This window comes from Alosa sapidissima, chromosome 6 (genome assembly GCF_018492685.1).
Source record: "Alosa sapidissima isolate fAloSap1 chromosome 6, fAloSap1.pri, whole genome shotgun sequence".
NCBI lineage: Eukaryota > Metazoa > Chordata > Actinopteri > Clupeiformes > Clupeidae > Alosa > Alosa sapidissima.
This window is the reverse complement of record NC_055962.1, coordinates 29,274,284-29,295,584: the sequence shown is the minus strand read 5'-3', so window position 1 is coordinate 29,295,584 and position 21,301 is coordinate 29,274,284. Positions and strand designations below refer to the sequence as shown.

The window sequence follows — 21,301 nt, the reverse complement described above, 5'->3', positions numbered from 1 at the left end:
AGAGACTGTCCATACATCAGCTAGTGCTGAGTGGCTAGATTAGCATTTATTAGCCTTTCACCATCACCAGTCATTCCAAACCACCACCAGAATGAGCACAACACTACTAGAAAATAGCACCTCCAGAAAAGACTAGCTATTGACCTTGATGAAACAGCTGAGCTGAGAAGAAGCTGAAGCTGTGTGAAGCTGTGGCTATTAAAGGTGCACTATGAGTTCCTGCATGGTTTCAGCGTGATTTCATTTTTGTCTCAAATCGTAAGCATCTCTCCTTGATCTGCTAACTGCCTGCCCCCTGAATACACTGTGAAAAAGCCTGGTCTCGGGAGACAACACAGAGGCACAGACTGTGCACCAAAATATAACGAACCACGTTCCAGCCAATCACCGACAAGATGGGGGAAGGGGGGGATAAGGGAAAGATGACTGTTTGGATATAATGGAAACCTATGGAGCTGCATCAAAGTTGGGAGCGAAAAGGGCTTATATTATACTTACTAAATCTTTAAACAAACGTGAATAAAAGGCACAAAATAAGGTTGGTGTAAGAGTTATCTGTGTGTTCATGGGATTTAAGTGACCATTATATTCCTATTTTTTGCTCTTTCCAGTTGACTAACAAGAGTGTCACGAATGTCGTCACAGTCAAGCTGCCTGTGGCTGACTATAACTAAGTTCGGCAAGCTTAACTTTACATGTCATAACATCAACTAAACATAAGTCACACCTTAATTCTATCACTTGTAATACAAGGGAAAAACATAGGCCAAAATCCACTCTGGAGCCTGTTTAATTCACAGAATTTCAAGCTCAAGCATCTACTTAGAAGTAATTAAGCAATCTTCTATTCCTCGTTTGTTCGCCTAACCACAACAAGGGCCAGATGTTTTGCTGGGCACTATGCTTCCTTAGAAAGACAAACTTTTCAACACACAAGTTCAGGAAGCTGACAGAGGGGGTCTGAATATTATGGGAACTGTTGATTGATCGTTTCAATGGCTTTCTCTGGATATACGATTCCAAACTTTAGGTGAAATATAAGCAGCATGGTGCGCCAACATTATAAGCATTCATATGGGAAGAGACCATGCTTTGACAACAAACTTGTCAAGCTGTAGAATGGAGAACTTTCATGGAAGGCTAACCCATTACAAATTCATGTGGTATTTCAAAGTGACAGCATGCTCTATTTAAAATTTCCTCAGACAGGCCGTAACTGTTTCCTCGCATCCATGTGTGGCTGTTCCGAGACCAAGACTGACAAGTCTGCATTTTTAATGGCCGTGAGAAAGAGGCATGCCTTCAGTAATCCCCGCTCTGCCGGAGTTAGGGGAACAGAGAGATGGAGAAAGGAGATGGAGACCACGGGGCCAGAGGCCATGTGACATTTTGACAGATGTGCGGCTATGCAGCCCCCCTCCTCCAACCATCACTACCACCACCACAATAAAACAAGAGCTCCCCTCAGAATGAAAGGGCTTGCCACTAAGCTGCTTTCTGTCGGATGCCTTCACCCGTTCCGCCATCGTCCAGAAAGAGAGAAAGGCTGGGAAGACGAAGGGCAAGGTCTGGAGGTCAAGCCGCTGCCCGTCTACAGACATCTGGGCGGTTCCTCCCTGCTAAAAGATAAAAACAATAAAGCCCAGAGCCCACGGCTACGCTCCATCTTTCCTCCATCTTTTTGCACTGTTTCCGACCGGCCGCTGGCCGTCAAACTCATTCATGTCATCGGAGAAAGATGCAGCCAGCTACTAGGCGAAGGCGGAATGGCCCCCATGAGTGTAAGGCGATGCGAAGGCAGTAGCCCTTCGAAAAATGTGGTGATCTCTACGGTCAGGAATTCAGCTCTGCGTTAGATTAGGAGGAGAAGGGCCAGTCAGGGAATGGAAGTTAAATGTCGGGGTAGAAGGATTCCTGTTGCAAAGGCTTTGGAAAAGTTCCTCAGATTGATTGTAATTCCACAACCCCTGAGCTGTGTAGTCGATCTGTCAGCCTGCCTCCACAGCCACCTGTGTGGCCATTTTCATTTATTGGTTTAATCTCGACACGCTACACCCCTGGCAAGCACAACTACCCAGCTGGGTGGTGTGGGGGCTTGGACACGTGGATCCACAAGATACTGTCAAGAAGTGGGACTGTGTGTGTGTGTGTGTGTGTGTGTGTGTGTGTGTGTGTGTGTGTGTGTGTGTGCGTGCGTGCGTGTGTGTGTGTGCGGTGTGTGTGTGTGTGTGCGTGCGTGCATGTTGGGAAGGGGGAGTAGGAGGTCAGCTCATTCCTGTTTGACATTTCTTCCAGTCCTACTTCCAGATAGGGGGTGGGGGGATAAGGTTTTAATCATGGAGAATTGGGGGGGGGGGGGGGGGGGGGGGGAGTCGTCCAAATGATTCTGGTCCACCTGGAAAAGGGACCGAGTATTTCGTCCAGACGATTTTTCTCTCTTCCACCATTTCAAATCTGCTCTTCCTTATATCCATTTTCTGTCAATCTGCCTCTCTTTCTTCCACTCAATTCTTTCGCTCGGTCACTCTCTCAGTCTCTCTTTCTCTCTCTCTCTGTCTTTACGTACTCATGTTGTGCCATTTGCCTCTCTAGCTACGGAAATTACCGATGGGAGGAAATGGTCCAGAGACCAAGTCGATAATTATTCTCCTCCACCGCTGTGTCTGTGACTCATCAGTTTTTACCATCACGTGGCGCGCACACACACAGTGCACACACACACACACACACACACACACACACACGGCACACACACATGGCACACACACAAACACACCTCTTTTGGTTCTGCCACCGAACCTGGAAAGCGAAAAGGCGTCGTTCCAGGTGCCGTGGAGCCCCAATCATTTGCACCTCTCCTCCGAGAGGGTAGAGGAAGGTGGCGCCTGGCAACCATGATGAAAATGAGCACTAATTATCCTCTTTAAGCACACACGAGAGAGAGAGAGAGAGAGAGAGAGAGAGAAAGAAGGAGAGAGAGAGAGAGAGAGAGAGAGAGAGAGAGGAGAGAAAAAACCTCCCTGTCATTACACTGTCAGGCCTTCATCGCTGCAACTTCACCACTGCGTAGTGCTACTGCTGCTGCTGCTATGGCAACGCTGCCAGAAGGAAGACGATTCCGCGAGCATTCTTTCTCTCCCTCTCTTCCTGTTTTGTCTCACCTGAACCACATCCAGGCAGGTGTGTATGGGTAGACTGATGATGAGAGGCTCCGTTTGGCACTCTGGGATCATCATCATAAAAGACAAAAACCTTGTCGGAGTGAATGAGGGATCACCCCAAACACCACGACACCAATAAACCAAACCACAGCAGTGTAAAAACACATAGATGATCACACAACTTGTCGTGTGCCTCGTGCTTTCAAAATGATTTAATGTCACATGACTTTCCACCCCATTCATTCCCATAGCTGGGAAGCTGTGTTTGAGAGAGTAGAGGCAGTGCACATAGCTGGCAAGCTGTGTTTGAGAGAGTAGAGGCAGTGCACATAGCTGGGAAGCTGTGTTTGAGAGAGTAGAGGCGGCAGTGCACAACTGAATTTTTGGTTGGCAACGTTACATGGCATCCCCCATAAGCACTACTCTGAGCATGCTGTGGGTACAGTTGTAGCCAAATTAATGATGTGAGAGAGCAGTGACTTGACAGTACACCCACTGACAACACTTCATATTTTTTTATATTCTGTCACTAGTCATGGGACCACTGCTTCGCCAGTACTAGGGCCAGCCCAATGCCAGTGGAAAACCCAAAATGAGGTACTTCAGTGACAATTACTTAGGCATGCACCAACAGCCAATCGGCTCATAGGGGTTCTACTGCTCCTCCCTGATGCCCTGATGCCCTGATGCCCTGACGCTTTCTTCCAAATCACTGACCCAAAACCCTTCTGGCTGGGATGGGCTGGCCAAGCTTCTGGTTTGGCACTGTTGTCCATTGATGAGAAGCGGAGCCGTCTTTGACCTCTAAGGGTTTGCAAGAATCAGAAAGAAAGAAAGAAAGAAAAAAAAGAAAGAAAGAAAGAAAGAAAGAAAGAAAGAAAGAAAGAAAGAGAGAGAAGGGGAGAGAGAATGAGAGAGTGAAAGAGAGAGAGAGAGAGAGAAGAGAGGTACAGGCCTGTGTTTCTCTTACCAAACAGCAGTCATTAGCATTAGCATTAGAGTGTTTGACTGAGATGACCAGGAGTCTGGATCTGATGATAATGACTTTTCAGGACGACAGAGAACAGGATATATGGGCCTGGAATAGCCGTGCACAATTTAGCTCAAGTTTATGCCATTTGCTAGTAGAGAGAGCACATACCAGATAGAGGACAGACACACCACTTCCATGTAAACAAAGGGCATGTACACAGACAGTTGCTCAATCTCTCTCGCTCTGTCACACACTAACACACACACACACACACTACTTTCAGTCCTATCTGCCCAAACAATCATTAACCTGCTCCGCCTAATGTCAATGTTGACACGGTGTGTGTGTGTGTGTGTGTGTGTGTGTGTGTGTGTGTGTGTGTGTGTGTGTGTGTGTGTGTGTGTACACTGAGACACACATATGTTTGTAAGTTTGTGTCTGAGGGAGGGTGTGTGTACTGGAGAGTGTGTGTGTGTGTGTGTGGGGGGGGGGGGGGGGGGGGGGTGTATTGTGGGTACTGGGGCATACAGATTTGCTTTGTTCCAGAGTTTGCAGGGGGCTTTGCCTGGATAGAAAGGGATGACCTCACCACCATTGTGTCACCATAGCTCGCTCTCTGTCCACATTGTGTTGCCAAAAACATACTGTTCACGCATAGAGTTAATTGGGACAAGTTAAATTACTACTACGGTCCCACCATCTATGGAAACGTCTGGAAGGTCTGGCCACAGAGATGTGTTTACTTCCATCCAAAAGCAGCCGGCTTGCCTCACAAGCTACTATGATTCTCCTTATGAAATCTGCCATAGAAAACGGAAAATAATAAAGCCACTTCAAAGACAGTTTATACTGAACCAAGAAACACCTACCCACTTTAGCATGGGTATATTCTGGTGGCACCACCTGTGAGAGCCGGCAATGCCACTCACTGACCTGCACTCCACCAGTGGCATCTGAGAAACCTTGACTGAACATGCCAACTGTGTTATCAAGGTTGGGAGCGCACATCTTAAGGAGTCCTCCCAACTTTCGTTTTCTAACAAACAGAAACACCAGCTGAAACAAGTGCATTTAAAAACATCAGCAGAAGTGCAAAAAGAGTGCGAAGAACCACAAAATGGCTGAATGAAAAGCCTGCTGCGAGATTTCACGGTGACACTATCCCTGGTGACTGGAGCGGTGAGAGAATTCTAGAGTTGTCCAAAATATACCCAACTGCTGCCATCAGCAACAAACCCGCAAACCGTAGCAGTAAACACAGAAGCTGTGTCCATGCTGCATAGCTGGTGATCCGGAAGAGAGCTCTCTCTCTCTCTCCCTCTCTTTCTCTCTCTCCCTCTTTCTTTCTCTCTCTCTGCTAACATTCCCTTCCCAACCAGGCATGAGGTTATCTCAGCCTAAAAGTTCACACCTCTGGATGAGTGCCACCTTTAACTTCAGGCACCTCCGGGTTCAAGCTACGCACACGATCTTTGAGAGTGCTGTTGTTTAGGAAATGGAGGAGGCGAAGATGTTGCTTCTTCATGACCTGTCTTTTAAACAAGTTTGCGCTACTCCTTAAATATGTGCGTACAAAATGAATAAATAAATAAATGCAAACTAGAAAATAAGCAACTACCTGACAAATAAATAAATGATGCACTTAGGACGCAGGAAAGTTTGAATTTCCAGAAAGGTCTTTCCAATGTACCTTCATCTTAATCGAAACCTTGAAAGAGATAGGACTTGAATCCGCACAGATCCTGAATGCCCCTACATGGTGATAATGACAGAGGGAGAAGGTAAATAAAACGTCACTAGTCAAACAAAGCCACCAGGGATGAAACTCCAAACTGAACTCCAGTGTTCTCTCTGGTTTTCCCAACTGGAATCTCTCTGACGATAGTTCACTCGACCCAAACCGTTCCTCCTGCTACCCTGAAAAACCCTCAAAAAGAAATAGCTTCGGGGGGTACAGGAGCCATGGGCAGGGTTGAGAGGGGAAGGGGCAAGTGTGTTGGGGAGTGTGTGGGGGTTCTAAGATGAGGTGAGAATGTTATCACAGGCCTACGTGGTCTAGCGGCTAAAGTGACTCACAAGAAGGCTGGTGACAGCGGCAGCAATGCTTGCTCAGGGATGACTCAGGGCATTGCAAAACGCCACCAGTGCTATCAGCTGCTGCATATGAAAGAAATAATAATTGTGCAATGTGTTGGAGACGCGCTGGGGAGGTGGGTAGGGTTGCCACGAGCCCGCATAAGTGTGCCTCATTCCCTGGCTCGGCTCTGGACGCCATCAAGCAAGCTGTGGAGTCCTCAGGGAGAAGATGGCGGACTAAAAAATAAATCAATCTAGGACACGCAATCAATGTGAAATTAGAATGGAGGAGCCTGCAATGTTGTTTGGGAGACTTGTAAAACGTGCAACACTGATCGGGCACTGACACGAATGATGCTTGATATTGCGTCGTTGGAACCGCATTTCTCAGACAAGTGTCTAATTCCTGGTGATGAGGTAAATACTGGGTGACAGCAGAGGGACTCTGCACATGAATCACGAGGCGTGGCAGGTTAGTAGGCTACGAAAGAGACAGGAGAGGGAACTTCACTTCAGACAGACACTCTGTCATGTTACACGTAACATTATCCAGTCCAAGTCCAAACCGAGGTGACTCACTGTGATCTGTCATCATCACAACAATCCAGAATGCAATGCACAAAAAACAAATGCAAGCACATGGGCTAAGTTTAATATTATTAAATTTACTTTCAGTATTTATATTAACTTGTATTTAAATAGCAGGACATTTTTTGCCACACAGTGCAAGTCAAGTCAACTTTATTTACATAGCACATTTCATACACAGAGGTCATTCAATGTGCTTTACAGTGCATTGCAGGTTAACCCTAGTAATTGAGTCATTGCCTAAACAAACAAGATAAACGTTACTTGCTTAAAGGAGCGATTTGTAGGATTGTTACTGAACGTTCTGTAAGCCAAAATCAAAACACTGGTGAACGTTCTCAAGACTACCAGACGCGAACCTCTTCTGGGTTGCCAGATGTAATATTATCTAACGTTAGTTGACCTGCAGCTTAACGTTTTTCCAACCATGACCCAGCTACACATTACGGAAACAGTGAAAACAAAAAAATACCTCTCTAACCAACGTAACATATGTAGCTGAAGTTAGCAATGCAGATGAAGTTTAGCCTAGGCTACCTGTTGTGGAGAAATATGGCCAGCTCTGCGTCAGACTTGATATTCTTCGCTTGACAAAGACGTCGCCATCTCAGGAAGCTCCTCCGATGTCCACTTAATTTGTTTCTTGTTTTAATTTTGGATATTTGCCTGCCTCTCGTAGGCGTTCATGACTACAACTGACAGCAAGTTGACAGTTGGCCTTTGCTAATTTGGCAACACAAATAGGAGGACACGCCAGACCATTATTAATACGCTATTCTAGAATTAATCGTTCAAAACATAAACGAAAATTCCAAGACATTTTACGGGTTATAATAATGTTGTCAAATAAACCATTACTTTTATTCATCATGTTTCCTTACTCTCTGACAACATATGGTGATCATTTTTGGAATGGTTACAGTTTATTTTCCATTATTTCCTACATACTGGTCCTTTAAAATGTCACTTTGTCACTACTCCGACACTTCTTTTCAAAGAAGAACAGTTAGGCCTAATGCATACTTTTATGTTGGTCCACCCATTCCTTGGAAGTCAAACCCATGTTAACCTTTTGCTCCACTACATGAACAAGTACAACACTACTAACACTACGACCTTACCCCAAGACCCACACTAGAACACCCATAAGAACACACATGGGCACTCGGTCTGGCCAGCTGATCAGTGGAACAGGAAGTAAGTAAGTAAGTATAGTAGTATACTTTTTTGATCCTGTGAGGGAAATTTGGTCTCTGCATTTATCCCAATCCGTGAATTAGTGAAACACACTCAGCATACAGTGAACACACAGTGAGGTGAAGCACACACTAATCCCGACGCATTGAGCTGCCTGCTACAGCGGCGCTCGGGGAGCAGTGAGGGGTTAGGTGCCTTGCTCAAGGAAACTTCAGCCGTTCCTACTAGTTGGGGTTCAAACCCTCCGGTTACAAGTCCGAAGCGACCTACACCCAAACGCTTACTGCAATGAGCACTGTTCTAATGCCTACACGTACGATACGAGAGCTCTGTTGCCTCCCTGTCGCCTACTCAGGCTTCTTCGCCTCATCACATTTTATTTGTGCCTTATTTCCTGCGGGACAGACTAGGCCTCTCTGTGTGTGCATGGGAGGAGGGCACACCAGCAGGGGAAGTGCTAAAAAATAAAATATCTAAAAATATCTTAAAATAAAAATATATAAAAAAATATCTGTACTAATTATGCCATACATCCACATCCTGGCTCAGGGTTGCTGTTTGATTCATACTGAATATTAGTCAAAGCACTCAATTAAGCCTGATGATAAAAAAAAGGGCCAGTGAGAGCTAGGATAGCCCCCAGATCGGCCTGCAAATTTGCAAATGGTAACCCTGACAAGAGGCCTAGTCAGGATTCTCCAGCAGCTAACTCAGACTAAGGCTTGCAAACATTCCTGAAGCAGACATCCTCACTGACAAAGTCTGAAGCGGAGTGAGACACAACAGGGTCATTCCACGTCAATTCAACCAGGGCCCACGCACTTAGGTCTCAAAAAAAATTACCTGAAAAAATTACCAGGTGTACCTATGTTACCCAGGAGACACACTGTAAAATTACTCTAATGTAAGATCAATACTTTCCAAGATACAGCCAATTTTACAGGGGGAGGGGGTGTCGATTTTGTTCGGCCTCTTTTTTTTGTCAAAGTTCACAAGCCCACAGCGCAAGAACTAAACCATGTAGGAGGCTCAAATGTTGCATGCTGGTACATAAATAGGAATAGTATGTAGCAAAATCGTCACGTTTGGTCTGGATAATCCTGCATGATCATAGCTGTCCCTCAAAGTTGATACAAATTGTATTGCCGTTTTTGGCTGGGCTCTGTTTAAGCCTTCAGAAGACATATTTGTACTCAACATAGGCTCTTGATTTATTTTCCTTACTGAGATAAGTAGAAACACTCTCACAAAAAACAATGACCAGAAAATAAATTCCTTCAGGGTCTGAACAGCAGACTTTCCAAGTCTAAAAAATCATTTGGAATGACCCAACAGGGTTGTAATTGCCCAGCGTTGCAACACTGTTTGAGGGGAGGAAGGTGCTCTTTGGGAGTAATTTCAGCCTTTGAGAGAAGCGTGTCTTTCTCCATCATTTTTGCCAGAGCATCTGTTTCTCACAGAAATAACAGACCAGACTAGCAAAAGCACTAGCATCTCAGCTCTGCGGACAACGGTGGAGGCAGATGGCTGAGACAGTTGGTGTGAATTTTAGCTATGCTGCTGACACATCCCACCCTGCTACTTGCCATTCACAAGACAAAAGAGAGAGAAAAAGAGCAGAAAACCAGACAAAAGAGCCATGTGATAAACAACTAGCTAAAACGAAACAAAACCAAAAAAATGTAGGCTGAAGTAGCCTGAATGAAAGGGCTGTGTACTTTCTTCCCCTGGGTACACAACATCCACTTAAACCAAAAGGATCTGGGGACAGATTCGCCACAGGCCAAAGTGGCAAGGTAAAATTCTGAGTACAAGTGCTGGATGCCTGCTCAACTGCGAGCATCCTTGATGCCCTAAGGCCTTTCTCAACACGCCCAAGTGGGATATAAACACAGCCATAGCCTTTGCAATTTGTCTCTCATCAGTGGTAGGCCTATCTGAAGCCACTTTGAGGGGACCCCTGAAGACATGTTGCTAACTTGACGGAGGGGGTGTGAGTGAGGGAGAGTTTACTTTCTTTTTTACAGCCCACTATTCCTTCAAGGGTAGTAATCCTCTTTGACTCCTCATTAAGCCACAAAAATCTCACGGAGGGAGTGAGAGAGAGAGAGAGAGAGAGAGAGAGAGAGAGAACGAGAAACCGAAACAATCAGAAACCGGAGCAGGTTGACTTTACCGTGAAAAACAGAAATGACTCACAAATTCTTACCCTCGAGTATTTATACCAGCTACATGTCAGTTTCAAATGATACCACGGACCCACGCACGAAACTCTCAGGACACAGAGGTCCAAGGGGTGATTGAAAGAGCCACATAAATGCCAAGTGGTTGGCAAGATGAAGCATAACTTCTGAATGGCCTCTATGTCCTCTTCTGTGTGGCTATACCCCCTTCCCCAAGCTGCAAAGCGTCTTGCTGACACACAAACAAACGCAAAGACGTTTCTGCAGGAAGGATATAGTAGGGGGGCCTATGTGTCTAATTTGGGGGCTTGTGGGATTCACATGTTAATTTTTGGAAAGTATTATATCTTTGTTCTAGGGGTTCTTAAGAGTAACAAAAAACATGTCTCCATTTTTTTTGAAGGTTTTGAAGGACCCAAATCAAAAGGCCAATTTCAGAAAAGGTCAAATTTGGTGTTTTGTCCATAAACCTCACATTGCTGGTATTATAGCATAGGGTTTGGTGCCAAAAAGCAAAGATATTCTACAAGATAGTGTGCAAAAGTGGACCACATAAACAATACAACATTATAAAACATTTTTTCCGAGCACAAAGTGCAGAGGTCTCTGTTAAATCAAGTTTAATAGACTTTTACATAGTACCAGCTGAAGTCTGTAAGGCCTTCCGAAGCCTATGTAATTGTGAAGAAAATAAAGGGTAAAGGATTAGCTAGACAAACAGACAGGTGTGTGTGTGTGTGTGTGTAAGAGAGAGTAAGAGAAAGAGAGACACTACCAGCATGGACGGATTATGAACTTTCAGGCCCCTGGGCCCAGATGTATTAAGGGCCCCCCATTAATTGTTGCAGGGGACATTTTTTCAATTTATTTGATGTGATTTCCTGTATTCTGGTAGCCTGACGAGCCCTTCCAGTCACCGTTCGCAGTCCTCAGTCCGAGGGGCGGGATAATCAGTTGTCTTTCAAATTCCCTCTGCACGCAATAGGACAGCGGCAGCGCTATGAGTCCCATGCGTTTCCAACCAGCGGAGCTAGTTGGCTAGTTCAAACGTTTGCCAACTTAATAAAAGCTTAACTCGTGTCACACTGTTCGCCAGCAGCAACATCCATCTTATTTGTTTTCAAGTAGCAGGGAATTCAAGCCAAACCGTTGCAACTCTGCCATTAATCCTTATGTTAAGCCCACCTAACGACTCAATCAGGCCAATGAAATCGTGTATAAAGTTTCGATTTCTGGACCTCACAAGCCAACGGAGAGTTGCTAGACTAGCCCTGGCAGCAAATGTAATTTACTGCCGCTAGGGGCGCGTCTAGATTTCTAGGCTAGTATTCTGGTGCATTTTGGGGATGGCCAATACTTTATTTCAATCAGATTCATAGCCTATGTGTTGATATGATGTGTTGATATTGAGGCAATGATTCCATGCAATGGCTTGGGCCCTCTGACTCCTTGGGCCTCTGGGTTTGGGCCCGGTAGGCCCGTGTAGAAATCCATCCCTGACTACCAGTGACAGTTGGCTGTTGATAGCTGGCAGTGATAGAATTTAGAATATCGAATAACTTGAAGCACATAGTGCTCTGTTCTTCATGGTTGGTGATATTAGTGACCTTCTAGCCTTCTACATTTGAGCAAGCACATTTTCATAGTTCATGGTGGCACAGTCTTGTTTCTGAGGTGTGTCTTTCTGTTAGTCAGGTGATGGCACACATATTCTAAAAGAAACAGATTTTGGGCTATGTATCCAGTGGCAGATATGTGTGGACTGGTGAATGACCCATCACTAGAGACATATGCCAAATGTCTTGTTTTTGTCCATGAGAGAGTATGGAGATGGGTATCACAGATCAGCCAACGATTTCATTGTTACAGTGCAGTTATTTTACAACAGAACAAAGCAGTTTGGCACAGGAACTGCTACAAATCCACCTGTAACAGTGGGCATCTGCAGCATGCTAAGATTCACTACTAGAAATCATGTGAAGCAGGCAGGACTCAGTGTCTTCAGAAAAGACGCGGTAGACCATCTTCTGAACCTGCAGCAACACCTGCAACTGCATCAAGTCCATCTAGAGGGACACTTGTTCAGCAGCAGCTGCTGCCAGCATAGATAAGTGCTTCTTCTGTCAGAAGCAGACAAAAGAGTGTCTTCATGAGGTGTCCTCTTTCAATGCAGGCAACCAACCAAGAACTATAAGTACTATTTTGAAGTCAATGACTTTTAACAGGTAGCCAGTGTAAAGATGCTAGGATGGGGGAAATATGTTCATATTTTTTGTGTGTGTGAGCAGCTGCATTTTGTAAGCTATAAGCTCTTTAGACAGGTATTATTACAGCCAGCATAATAGCATTGCAATAGCATTGCAATAGTCTATCCTTGAGATGACAAAACATTAATTTCTCGGCATCTGGTAAGGATAAGGACTTCCTTATCTTTGAAATGTTCCTTAAATGGTAAAATTAAGTTTTGGTGATCTGTTTTATGTGATTACTTAGTGCTAGGTCCTGGTCAATTATAACTCCTAGGTTTTTAACACTTGTGGATGAGGTCAGTGGAAGATGATGTGGATAGGATATCCCTCATCTTTTTAGAACCTAAAACTGACTCAGTTTTATCTGAGTTCAAAAGCAGGAAATTATTCGTCATCCATGTCTTTATATCTCTTATAAGTTTGGCTAACAGTGTTAATTCATCAGGTTTTATGGAGAGGTATAGTTATGTATCATCTGCTAAACAACAGGGGGCTCAGTACTGAGCCTTGAGGCACTCCACATTTTACCATAATCTGGGTAGATGGTTTATTATGGACCTGTACAAATTGGTGACGCTTAGGAAGGTATGATCTAAACCAGTGTTTTTCGACCTTTTTTGTGCCACGGCACACTTTTGGCACACTAACACACTAATCCTGTGTTAAGAAAAAATAAACATACCATAGCCTAAAATTTCAAATAATACACAGATATGGCCTTATTATGGCTTCTATGCAAGACCTGCTCAATATAACAAGCACCCTCTGTTTCAGTTGTAGGTGACTATATCTAATTTAATTGTTGTTTTGAGCTGGATATGTGATGATTCTGTGAATACTGGATATGGGGCCCCCGTTGTACAATGCCTGCATACCACAAATAGTGCAATCATACAATCAATGAGAGTATGTGGTTATAAATTCTTTGATGCAACAGTTGCTTTTCTGGACCTGTGAGTGACATTTGGGTAATTTTCTGCGGCACACCTGATGATCTCTCACGGCACACTAGTGTGCCCCGGCACAGTGGTTGAAAAACACTGATCTAAACCAAGCGAGTGCTTGATGCCTATCAAATTTTCAAGCCTAAGTAGTATGTCATTGTCTATGATGTCAAAGGCAGCGCTGAGGTCCAGGAAGACCAGTATCGATACAAGGCTAGGTTTTTTGAGGGAGGGCTTAATAACAGATGTCTTAAACGACTGCGGTACATGCCCTGATAGCATTGAATTATTTATAATCTAGAGCAAAACATTATCCAGGAAGGGGAGAGCAGTCTTAAGAAGGTGAGTAGGAATAAGGTTTAGTAGACTAGTTGTAGATTTTGATGAGGAAATTGTGGAGGTGAGATCTAATATGTTGTGTATGTAAATGAATTAAATGTTGTTTGAGGTCTCATCTTCTTCTGTGATTCTGCTATCTTTCAGCAATGGAGTATGTGTATTTGGTGAAACTGATTGGTTATTGATCTTATCTCTAATTGTTTGACATACAATCATAATACTGACATACAATCATACTGTTAAAAATAAGAAAATAACTTTTGTGAACTTTATTCAACATGACCAGTGATTTAGGCGAAATGTATGGTGTTAATTATAGTGAAATATACAAATTCACAAAAATAGGGTTAAAACAGGTAAAAAAAAAATGGAGACATCATTTTTCTCCATGTTCAATGACCTCTAAAGACAGTCCAAACACTCTCCAAAAATTAACATTTCAATCCCACAGAAACCACATAGGCCCCCTGACTAATAATGGGATAATGAATGGAGGAGTCTCAATTGGGCTGTTCTTTTCTCAAGGGGGTTGAGTGGCAGGGAAAGTCTATGGCCTGGAAATACCTCCTTATCTTTAACAAACTTTACAGAATTAATTGTAAATGGAACTAAATGTGATGCAATGAAACCTATGATGCTAAGATTTGGCTCAGCCTTGACAGAAAGAAACACGTCATTTATACTCATTTGAGTCAGTGAGGCTGCTATGTTCAGCGTGCATTAGTGAACATTTCTTAAATTCAATATGCCATTGATTGCTCAAATGTCAATGCAATGAATATGGCAATAAAACATGTACCTTAGCCACACACACACACACCTCAGATTTGAAGCAAACCTGACAGTTTTGCTTCTTTTTTACCCCAAAGCTTCCACTTAATCCTGGAACACCTATAGAATTTACAGCTACTCAACATCTGAAAAGCCCTAGATAATCCTTCCACTGCCAATCACACGCCCAGGCACACCCCCCCTCCCCTTCCCTCTCCAATTTCCTTCGCTACATGGTGTTGCACAATATGTGCGCCTCCACCTACACAATTGCTCTGAATAGGCTAGTTAATACTGCAAAATGCGACACAGCCTCCAGATAAGTGCATCCTTGGCATTCTTAGATGTTCCCTTTTGCAAATGCGTTTTCATGTCACGGCAAAGACAAACCAGAGAAGAGCCTGCTTGATATAGTTAGTTTGAATTAAAAACAACCCAGAGATGCAGGAGTTGGCATCTGAAAAATGTCTCCAGTCAGTCAGCTTGGCTGGTGATAATGTAGTTATTCTTTTCATGATAACTGTCTGTCGATTTGAAGGTGTTACCTATGGCAAAGTCTCGCAAACATAATATATCAAACCAGAGATACACACAGGTTGGACAATGTCTACATATCACATCAGCATATTTTGATGAGTTCTAAAGCATAGGTCAAGACTGATAAGTCAGATATCTCTGTAAAACATGGATACAGCATTCAGTATTTCACCCAAACTCTGAAAAGGAACACACACACACACACACACACACACACAACGCACTCCTATGCATTCCTGGCTAAGATGGTATGCAAAGTAAACACTCGAGAGGGGCTATCACTTCATTCCACTGCCCCCAACCACCCCCTTCCCAACTCTAGCGCCACAGACTGACCACTACAGAGGGAACACCACCCACGCTCCCTACTGAGCAGAAGAACACAGATGCAAATGACCCCCACTAATCAGGAGATCTCATTCAAACCGGCGGCTTTGACGACCGCAATCACTCAAACCCTGACACTAGACAGCAAGTGCAATATGTTTGGCAGAGATGACGGCGTCAGCTTCTTCAGTTTCAAATTTCAGATAGTTTCAAGATTTGGTGGACTTTTCCAGTACTCTGATATTGACAGCTCTTAGCTCCCAAAAGATCTGGAGGTGGATGGCTATCATAAACATTTAATCCCCCTAGGCATCCGTATCTACCACACCAGCGAGTTAATCTGATTGTCAGTTTCCTGTTGCCATGACGGACGAGCATTGTTTCCCCAGCCCTTTTAAAGACAACAATGCGCTATTCAGCCGTTAATATGTGAACAGCCGGAGTAAAATTATATCGATAATGGCTGGGAGAGTTATATTGACATGACAGTCCTGCCAGAAAGATTTTATGCGTCATCTTTTCACGGCATCTTTAGAGACCTGCGATTGTGAACTTGCAGTCTACTTTGAAGATGGTTAGTAAATAGCAAAGTAAAGGAAGATCAGATCACCGTTATTTTTTACCCCGTTAGCCAAAAACTTGCGCAGACAAGACAGATTCAACGTCACTCAGAAGCAGATGCTCAAATCACGTTTAACCTTAACATGCAACGGCAGACTGCATCCTTCATGCCACTGTAAAGGTGAAAATAACAACTAACGTAAGTTGCTTGCTTGAGACTTCATCATGGAAGACCTGCAATCTTTAACCATGCTTTATCTAAGCAATATCGCGGCAGCAGGTTATTGATGGTGTTACAACACAGCATATCTAACGGTAAAATGTAAAAATGGACAGACCTCTTCACTTTACCTTGCAGAATATTAACATCTTCAAGTCCATCACTTGATAACGTATCACTTGAAGTTTGCCGTTACTCAACAAAAAGTAAATAACGTTACCGCTAACGATAGATACATCAACGAAGTTCCCGTGAGCATCAGAAACCTAGCACGGACCAGGCACAGTCTAGCTACCCAACGTAACAATATGTGACAGACTTTGCGCCGTTAACTTTCTCTTAACTCACGTTCACATTTTTACGTTATCTTTTTAAGCGTGCAGACATCTAATCATTGTGATGTGCTGCTAGCTAGATATTCAGCAGTTATATACGATTTCTCAGTGAACGTTACATCCAACCAGCAACTGAATTTCCCCAAACTAGCCAAGCCAAACGTCACAGGACGTACATTTAGCATACTGTTTCTTCATTTGTGTGCAAAGCAATATAAGAAAAAAAAGAACAACAAAGGAACAAGCAAATGTTTGTTTTGTAACAGAAATGTAAATGCGTACCATTAGGACGCTAACGTTAACACTCACCTTGACATGAGATACCTTTCCTTTCTTCCCTGGCGTTTAAAATCAGTGTTAAAACTCCAGCAACACCTCTGCCATGGACGTAGGTTGTCTGACAGGCGCGTTACATGAAATTAGTGCATTTGGCGCGGAGTCTCCTTCAACTTGTTTTTGTAACCATGAAATTTCCAATTGTTAGGTCTCACTCCATTCACTCGTCTGTCTAGCCCGGTGTCTCCCAAGCAATTGGCCAACTTCGGAGTTCATACAAAAGTTGCTACTCCGACTCGCTACGCAGCTGCTGGAGAGATGAGGTCACTACAATCAACTCTTCCCATTCGAATCTCGCGATACACAAACAGTGAATGGAATAGACACGAGAAGGAAAAGCTGGGGTAACCTACAAGTGACAGCTATGAGCTGTTTGAAATATAATTTCCCCGCATAAGGGGAAGCCTACAGTCTGAAGGAAACCTTCTTCGGCTAAGTTACAATAGAGTCATTTAAACGTCATGCAACTGGTAGACAAATTGGCAAGAAGAAAAACTTTGGATCCATTTCTCATTTCAACCATATTAAATTGCTCCCCCTCTGAGGTAGCCCTCCCTCCCAAGGCATGTTCTAATAAGCAGAAACATCTAGAGTAGGCTAGACTAGCCTATAATTTACAAGCGGGGTGGCACAGATTTTGAATGACTGAGACAGCTGGTTTAGGATTACGCAGATTTGACTATTTATGAAATGTAATCTTACAGAAACACATGAAAATAAATTTGCAAAGTTTATGGATGCAACAGAAGACGCAGCTCAACCACCCGCAGGCTACTGCGTAGGAACATGTCACAACAGCAGGAACACGATTATAGGCAGAGAGAATTATTGTAGGCTAGCCTACATAGAATAGGCAGCTACATGAAGAATAGGAACGTGACAAGCGGCCAAACATTTGGATAAACCTTAATGCATTCCTTATGTCCGCCGCAGATTGTTTTGTGTCATGTCTTGTCCGTATTAGGTCATTTAGGCTTATTGGCTGTTGCTCTATGCTGTATGAGTGTTAAACTAGTTTTTGCAGGCTGTGCTGAAAACAGCTTTTCGTTTGAAATCAGCCATAACATGTATTGCATAAACTAGTTTGACACAACGAAGTTAACAGCTTATGCTCCTGGTGCGAATTTCACGCACCCTCTAGAGGATGATCAGATCAGTGCAAGAGTGACCTCGTGGTGTGGAATTCCTCACTGGTGTTGCTCCTGTAGGCAATGGAATGAGAAGAATGGTCCCTTTGATTCGTCTTAATTCAAGCAGATCGCTTACTTTAATAGAAAATGACACATAAAAAGGCGACAACTTCATTTCACATACACAAGCCCATTGTTCCCATCAGAGACAAAGGACAGTATAGTTCCCAAAAGAACAACTGATGCATGTGTCTGGCAAAATGATGACAATAATGATATTTCACATGGGTGCGATTACAAATTACAGGAACATAATATTTCATCATCATTTATGAGAAATTATGACATAATTTGAGCCAAATTAAATTAGCCCTTTACAATTTGAAGTTTATATTTAATAGGCTACAGATTCCGTGTCTCAAACAAATGATTGAAGCATTTACCTCTCAAGTTTTAGGCTAAATTAACGAAAACCTGGGGGGGGATCATCTGTGACTGGTATTGTATTATCTGTTCAGTCTTTTTAAATTTAGGAACACCTCAGAACAATTTAGGGACAGCTCAGAATTCCACACAGATAATTGCAGATTGTAGCCTATGCATCCTCCTGCTTCTGAGCAGAGGCTTTCCTGCTCATTACAGTTTTCCGCATTTGCATTCTTATTAATGGGCAAACAAGAGTCCCAGCCCTGTGGACAATTTTAGTAACTGGTACAGTGCACTCAAGGGAGTCGATTAAGTAACAAGTTGACAAACAATGTAAACAAAACAAAACAACAAAGACTGTTTGCTATTATGCATTATTCTTGTGATGGTAGAGAATCTGACAGGCAGCTTTTCTTTCTGTGATGAAAAATACAAAGGTGGAGGGAACACCATGCCAAATATGAAAAAGGCATTTGCTTCCCTATAGCCTCCTTGTTCTCTTACAAGCAGGGAGGTTGTCAAAAAGTGACAGCCAAGTGGCCACGATGGAGCACATTTTTTACACATGACTTCCTGCTCATAAACTAGAGCGTTTTGAGTCAATAACAGGCTATTCATTGCTATTTTAGAAGGCTATTTCACAATGAGTGGCATTCTGACAACACAATGTGTCAGTTCTTCCTGTGAGTCACTGTTCCAGCACATAGCCTATGAAGAGATTAGCCAGTAGATTCTTCTGCAGCATGCCCACTCTGGTTCCTAAATGTAGGCACAGGGACAAACTCAAGCATTAATACCACCTGCATGCAGTCCTCAAGGCTCATAACCTTTCAAATAATGAAGGGCTTTACAACAGAGAGCAAAGGAAAAGAGAAACACACACACACACACACATACACATACATATAAATCCCACACTGAGGCTTGCTCTGATGGAGTGTGGTTGCTGATGCGGCCTGCTGTGTCAAGGTACAACCTGTGGAGAGTCTTGTTTCTCTTCATGATGCCATCAAGAGAGAGAGGAAGAAAGAGAGAGATGGAGAGAAGGAAAAAGAGAGAAATGGAGAGGGGGGGATTAAAGTTCTGCCATAAACACCATAACCCAATTCAATTTAATGATATTCTAAAAAGATAGACCCCACTATGCGACGCATAGTCAACAAATGTATGCTGTCAATAAACTCAGCTCACTAGGGGGTCAAAGAGACAATCAGAATAGTGTCAACTATTAAATCTGCCTTTTTAAAATTATTTTTTGTTCATTAACATCCATTTTTAGCAAAACAAGTATTTTAAATGCAGCCAATAATCATCACTGTCGCTTAGAGGCTGATGAAACTGCAGGGAAGGTTTTGTCCACCTTTACATGCACAGTGGACTCTATAGGTCCAATTCCAGCGGTCTCCTCCAGGAGAGGAGAGAATTTAATGTGGTGCTCTGAGCCTCTTTTCTTCTTCCAGTCTTGTTAACATTCCAGAGCGCGCACACCTCCACCACGCACAATGCGGCCATGACTCATGTTGGTGTGAAAGCAGAGTGAAGAGAAGGAGAGAGAGGTGGGAGGATGACATCACGCCACTCAGCGAAAGTGCCTTGAAGCTGGACCCCCTCACCCACCGCCCCCGCCACATGCACACACACAGACCCTTCTCTTGCCCATAAAAACAAATAAATACACAATAAATACACAACTCTACAAATTACATAAAAATAAAGTATCTCCTATACTGTGGTTGTCCTATTTCCCTTGTTTGGCTTATCTAAAATGCCCTGTGAAAAGAAGAAAAAACTCAACAGTATGAAGCCAACCGGTAACGTGTGAGCCAATGGTGTGGCTGGATCTGGTTACGGTGGGATAGGATTGTCGGGGAAGGTGGCTTAGAGAAGGGGAGCCTTCCAGCCTTAGCTTGTGTTCTGGAGAGACAGCTCCCCCCTCTCTCTCTTTATCTCTCTCTCTCTCTCTCTGCCGCGCGCTGTGTATCCAAAAAGTTCAGCTTGGGCCGTGATCCAAGCTCTGGGATGCCATGATAGCAACAAGGGACAACAAGCGGCTGAATCATCTCAACACCACCTCTGCATACACACACACACTCATGCACACACATACACACTTGTACACACAGAGACATAGACAGAAACACACTATGAGCACCAAGGCACACACACACACACACACACACAGTCTCCAGCACATAGAGAACACACACATACACACACACACACCCCAGCACACAGAGAACACAAGCACACAGACACACACATACAAACACACACAGTCTTCACCTGAGATAGAACACAGCACATTTCCCGGAAACTTTATGAGAACCGGCAAGCTACGAGGATTAAGAAGTTTCTCAAATCTGCACTGCACTGCAGTACCCTTCTAATTTCTCCAGATATGCTGACATCTCCCCTTAACATTAGTGATTTAACATTTCATTAAAGGCAGGAAGCTATCTCAACACGTCGTCATGGCTTCCATTAGAGAAGTATCCCCCATTTCATTCTCATTCTTTCCTTTCCCCAGGCGCTCTGGCTCTTTCTCCACTGCCAGCTCAAAGGTGAGTGGGGACAGCAAGACAGGTGAGAGGTGCTGTTTTTGGCCCTGCTGGTGGGAGAGGCCATTTTAATTAAGACGGCTATATGTGTGTGCGTGTAGGTGAAATAGGGAAGCGAGAGACGTTCCTGGCCCTCACCTGGGCCTGAGATGCCTGCTGGGTACCCTCAGGATGCCATCAGCACCTGTACCCAAACCTGGCAGCCGGACGCAATGTGTCCTGAGGATCTGTTCTTTTTTTTGACACAGAAGGAGAGTGGAGGAGAAAGGCAGAGTATGCTGCACATTGGTATGTGTGAGAAGAAGAGATAGTGTGAGAGAAATAGAGAGATGAGAAAAAATAGAGAAAAAGGGTGTAAGATAGAGAGATAAGGAGAAACAGAGAAATAGA

At 43.7% G+C, this 21,301-nt stretch overlaps 1 protein-coding gene and 1 long non-coding RNA gene across 2 annotated transcripts in view; one reads left to right on the top strand and one right to left on the bottom strand.

The window, feature by feature from the left end:
- The window catches only part of LOC121711513 (signal-induced proliferation-associated 1-like protein 1), a 95,174-nt gene extending 78,064 nt beyond the window's left edge, over positions 1-17,110 (bottom strand). Inside the window, 1 exon segment of the mRNA XM_042095173.1 lies at positions 16,771-17,110. The gene's annotated coding sequence lies outside the window, so the exon portion shown is untranslated.
- On the top strand, positions 15,759-21,193 carry LOC121711514. The gene is made up of 3 exons (XR_006032353.1): positions 15,759-16,105; positions 20,881-20,914; positions 21,013-21,193. It is a non-coding gene; the product is annotated as an uncharacterized LOC121711514 (long non-coding RNA).
- Positions 21,194-21,301: the final 108 nt, after the last annotated feature.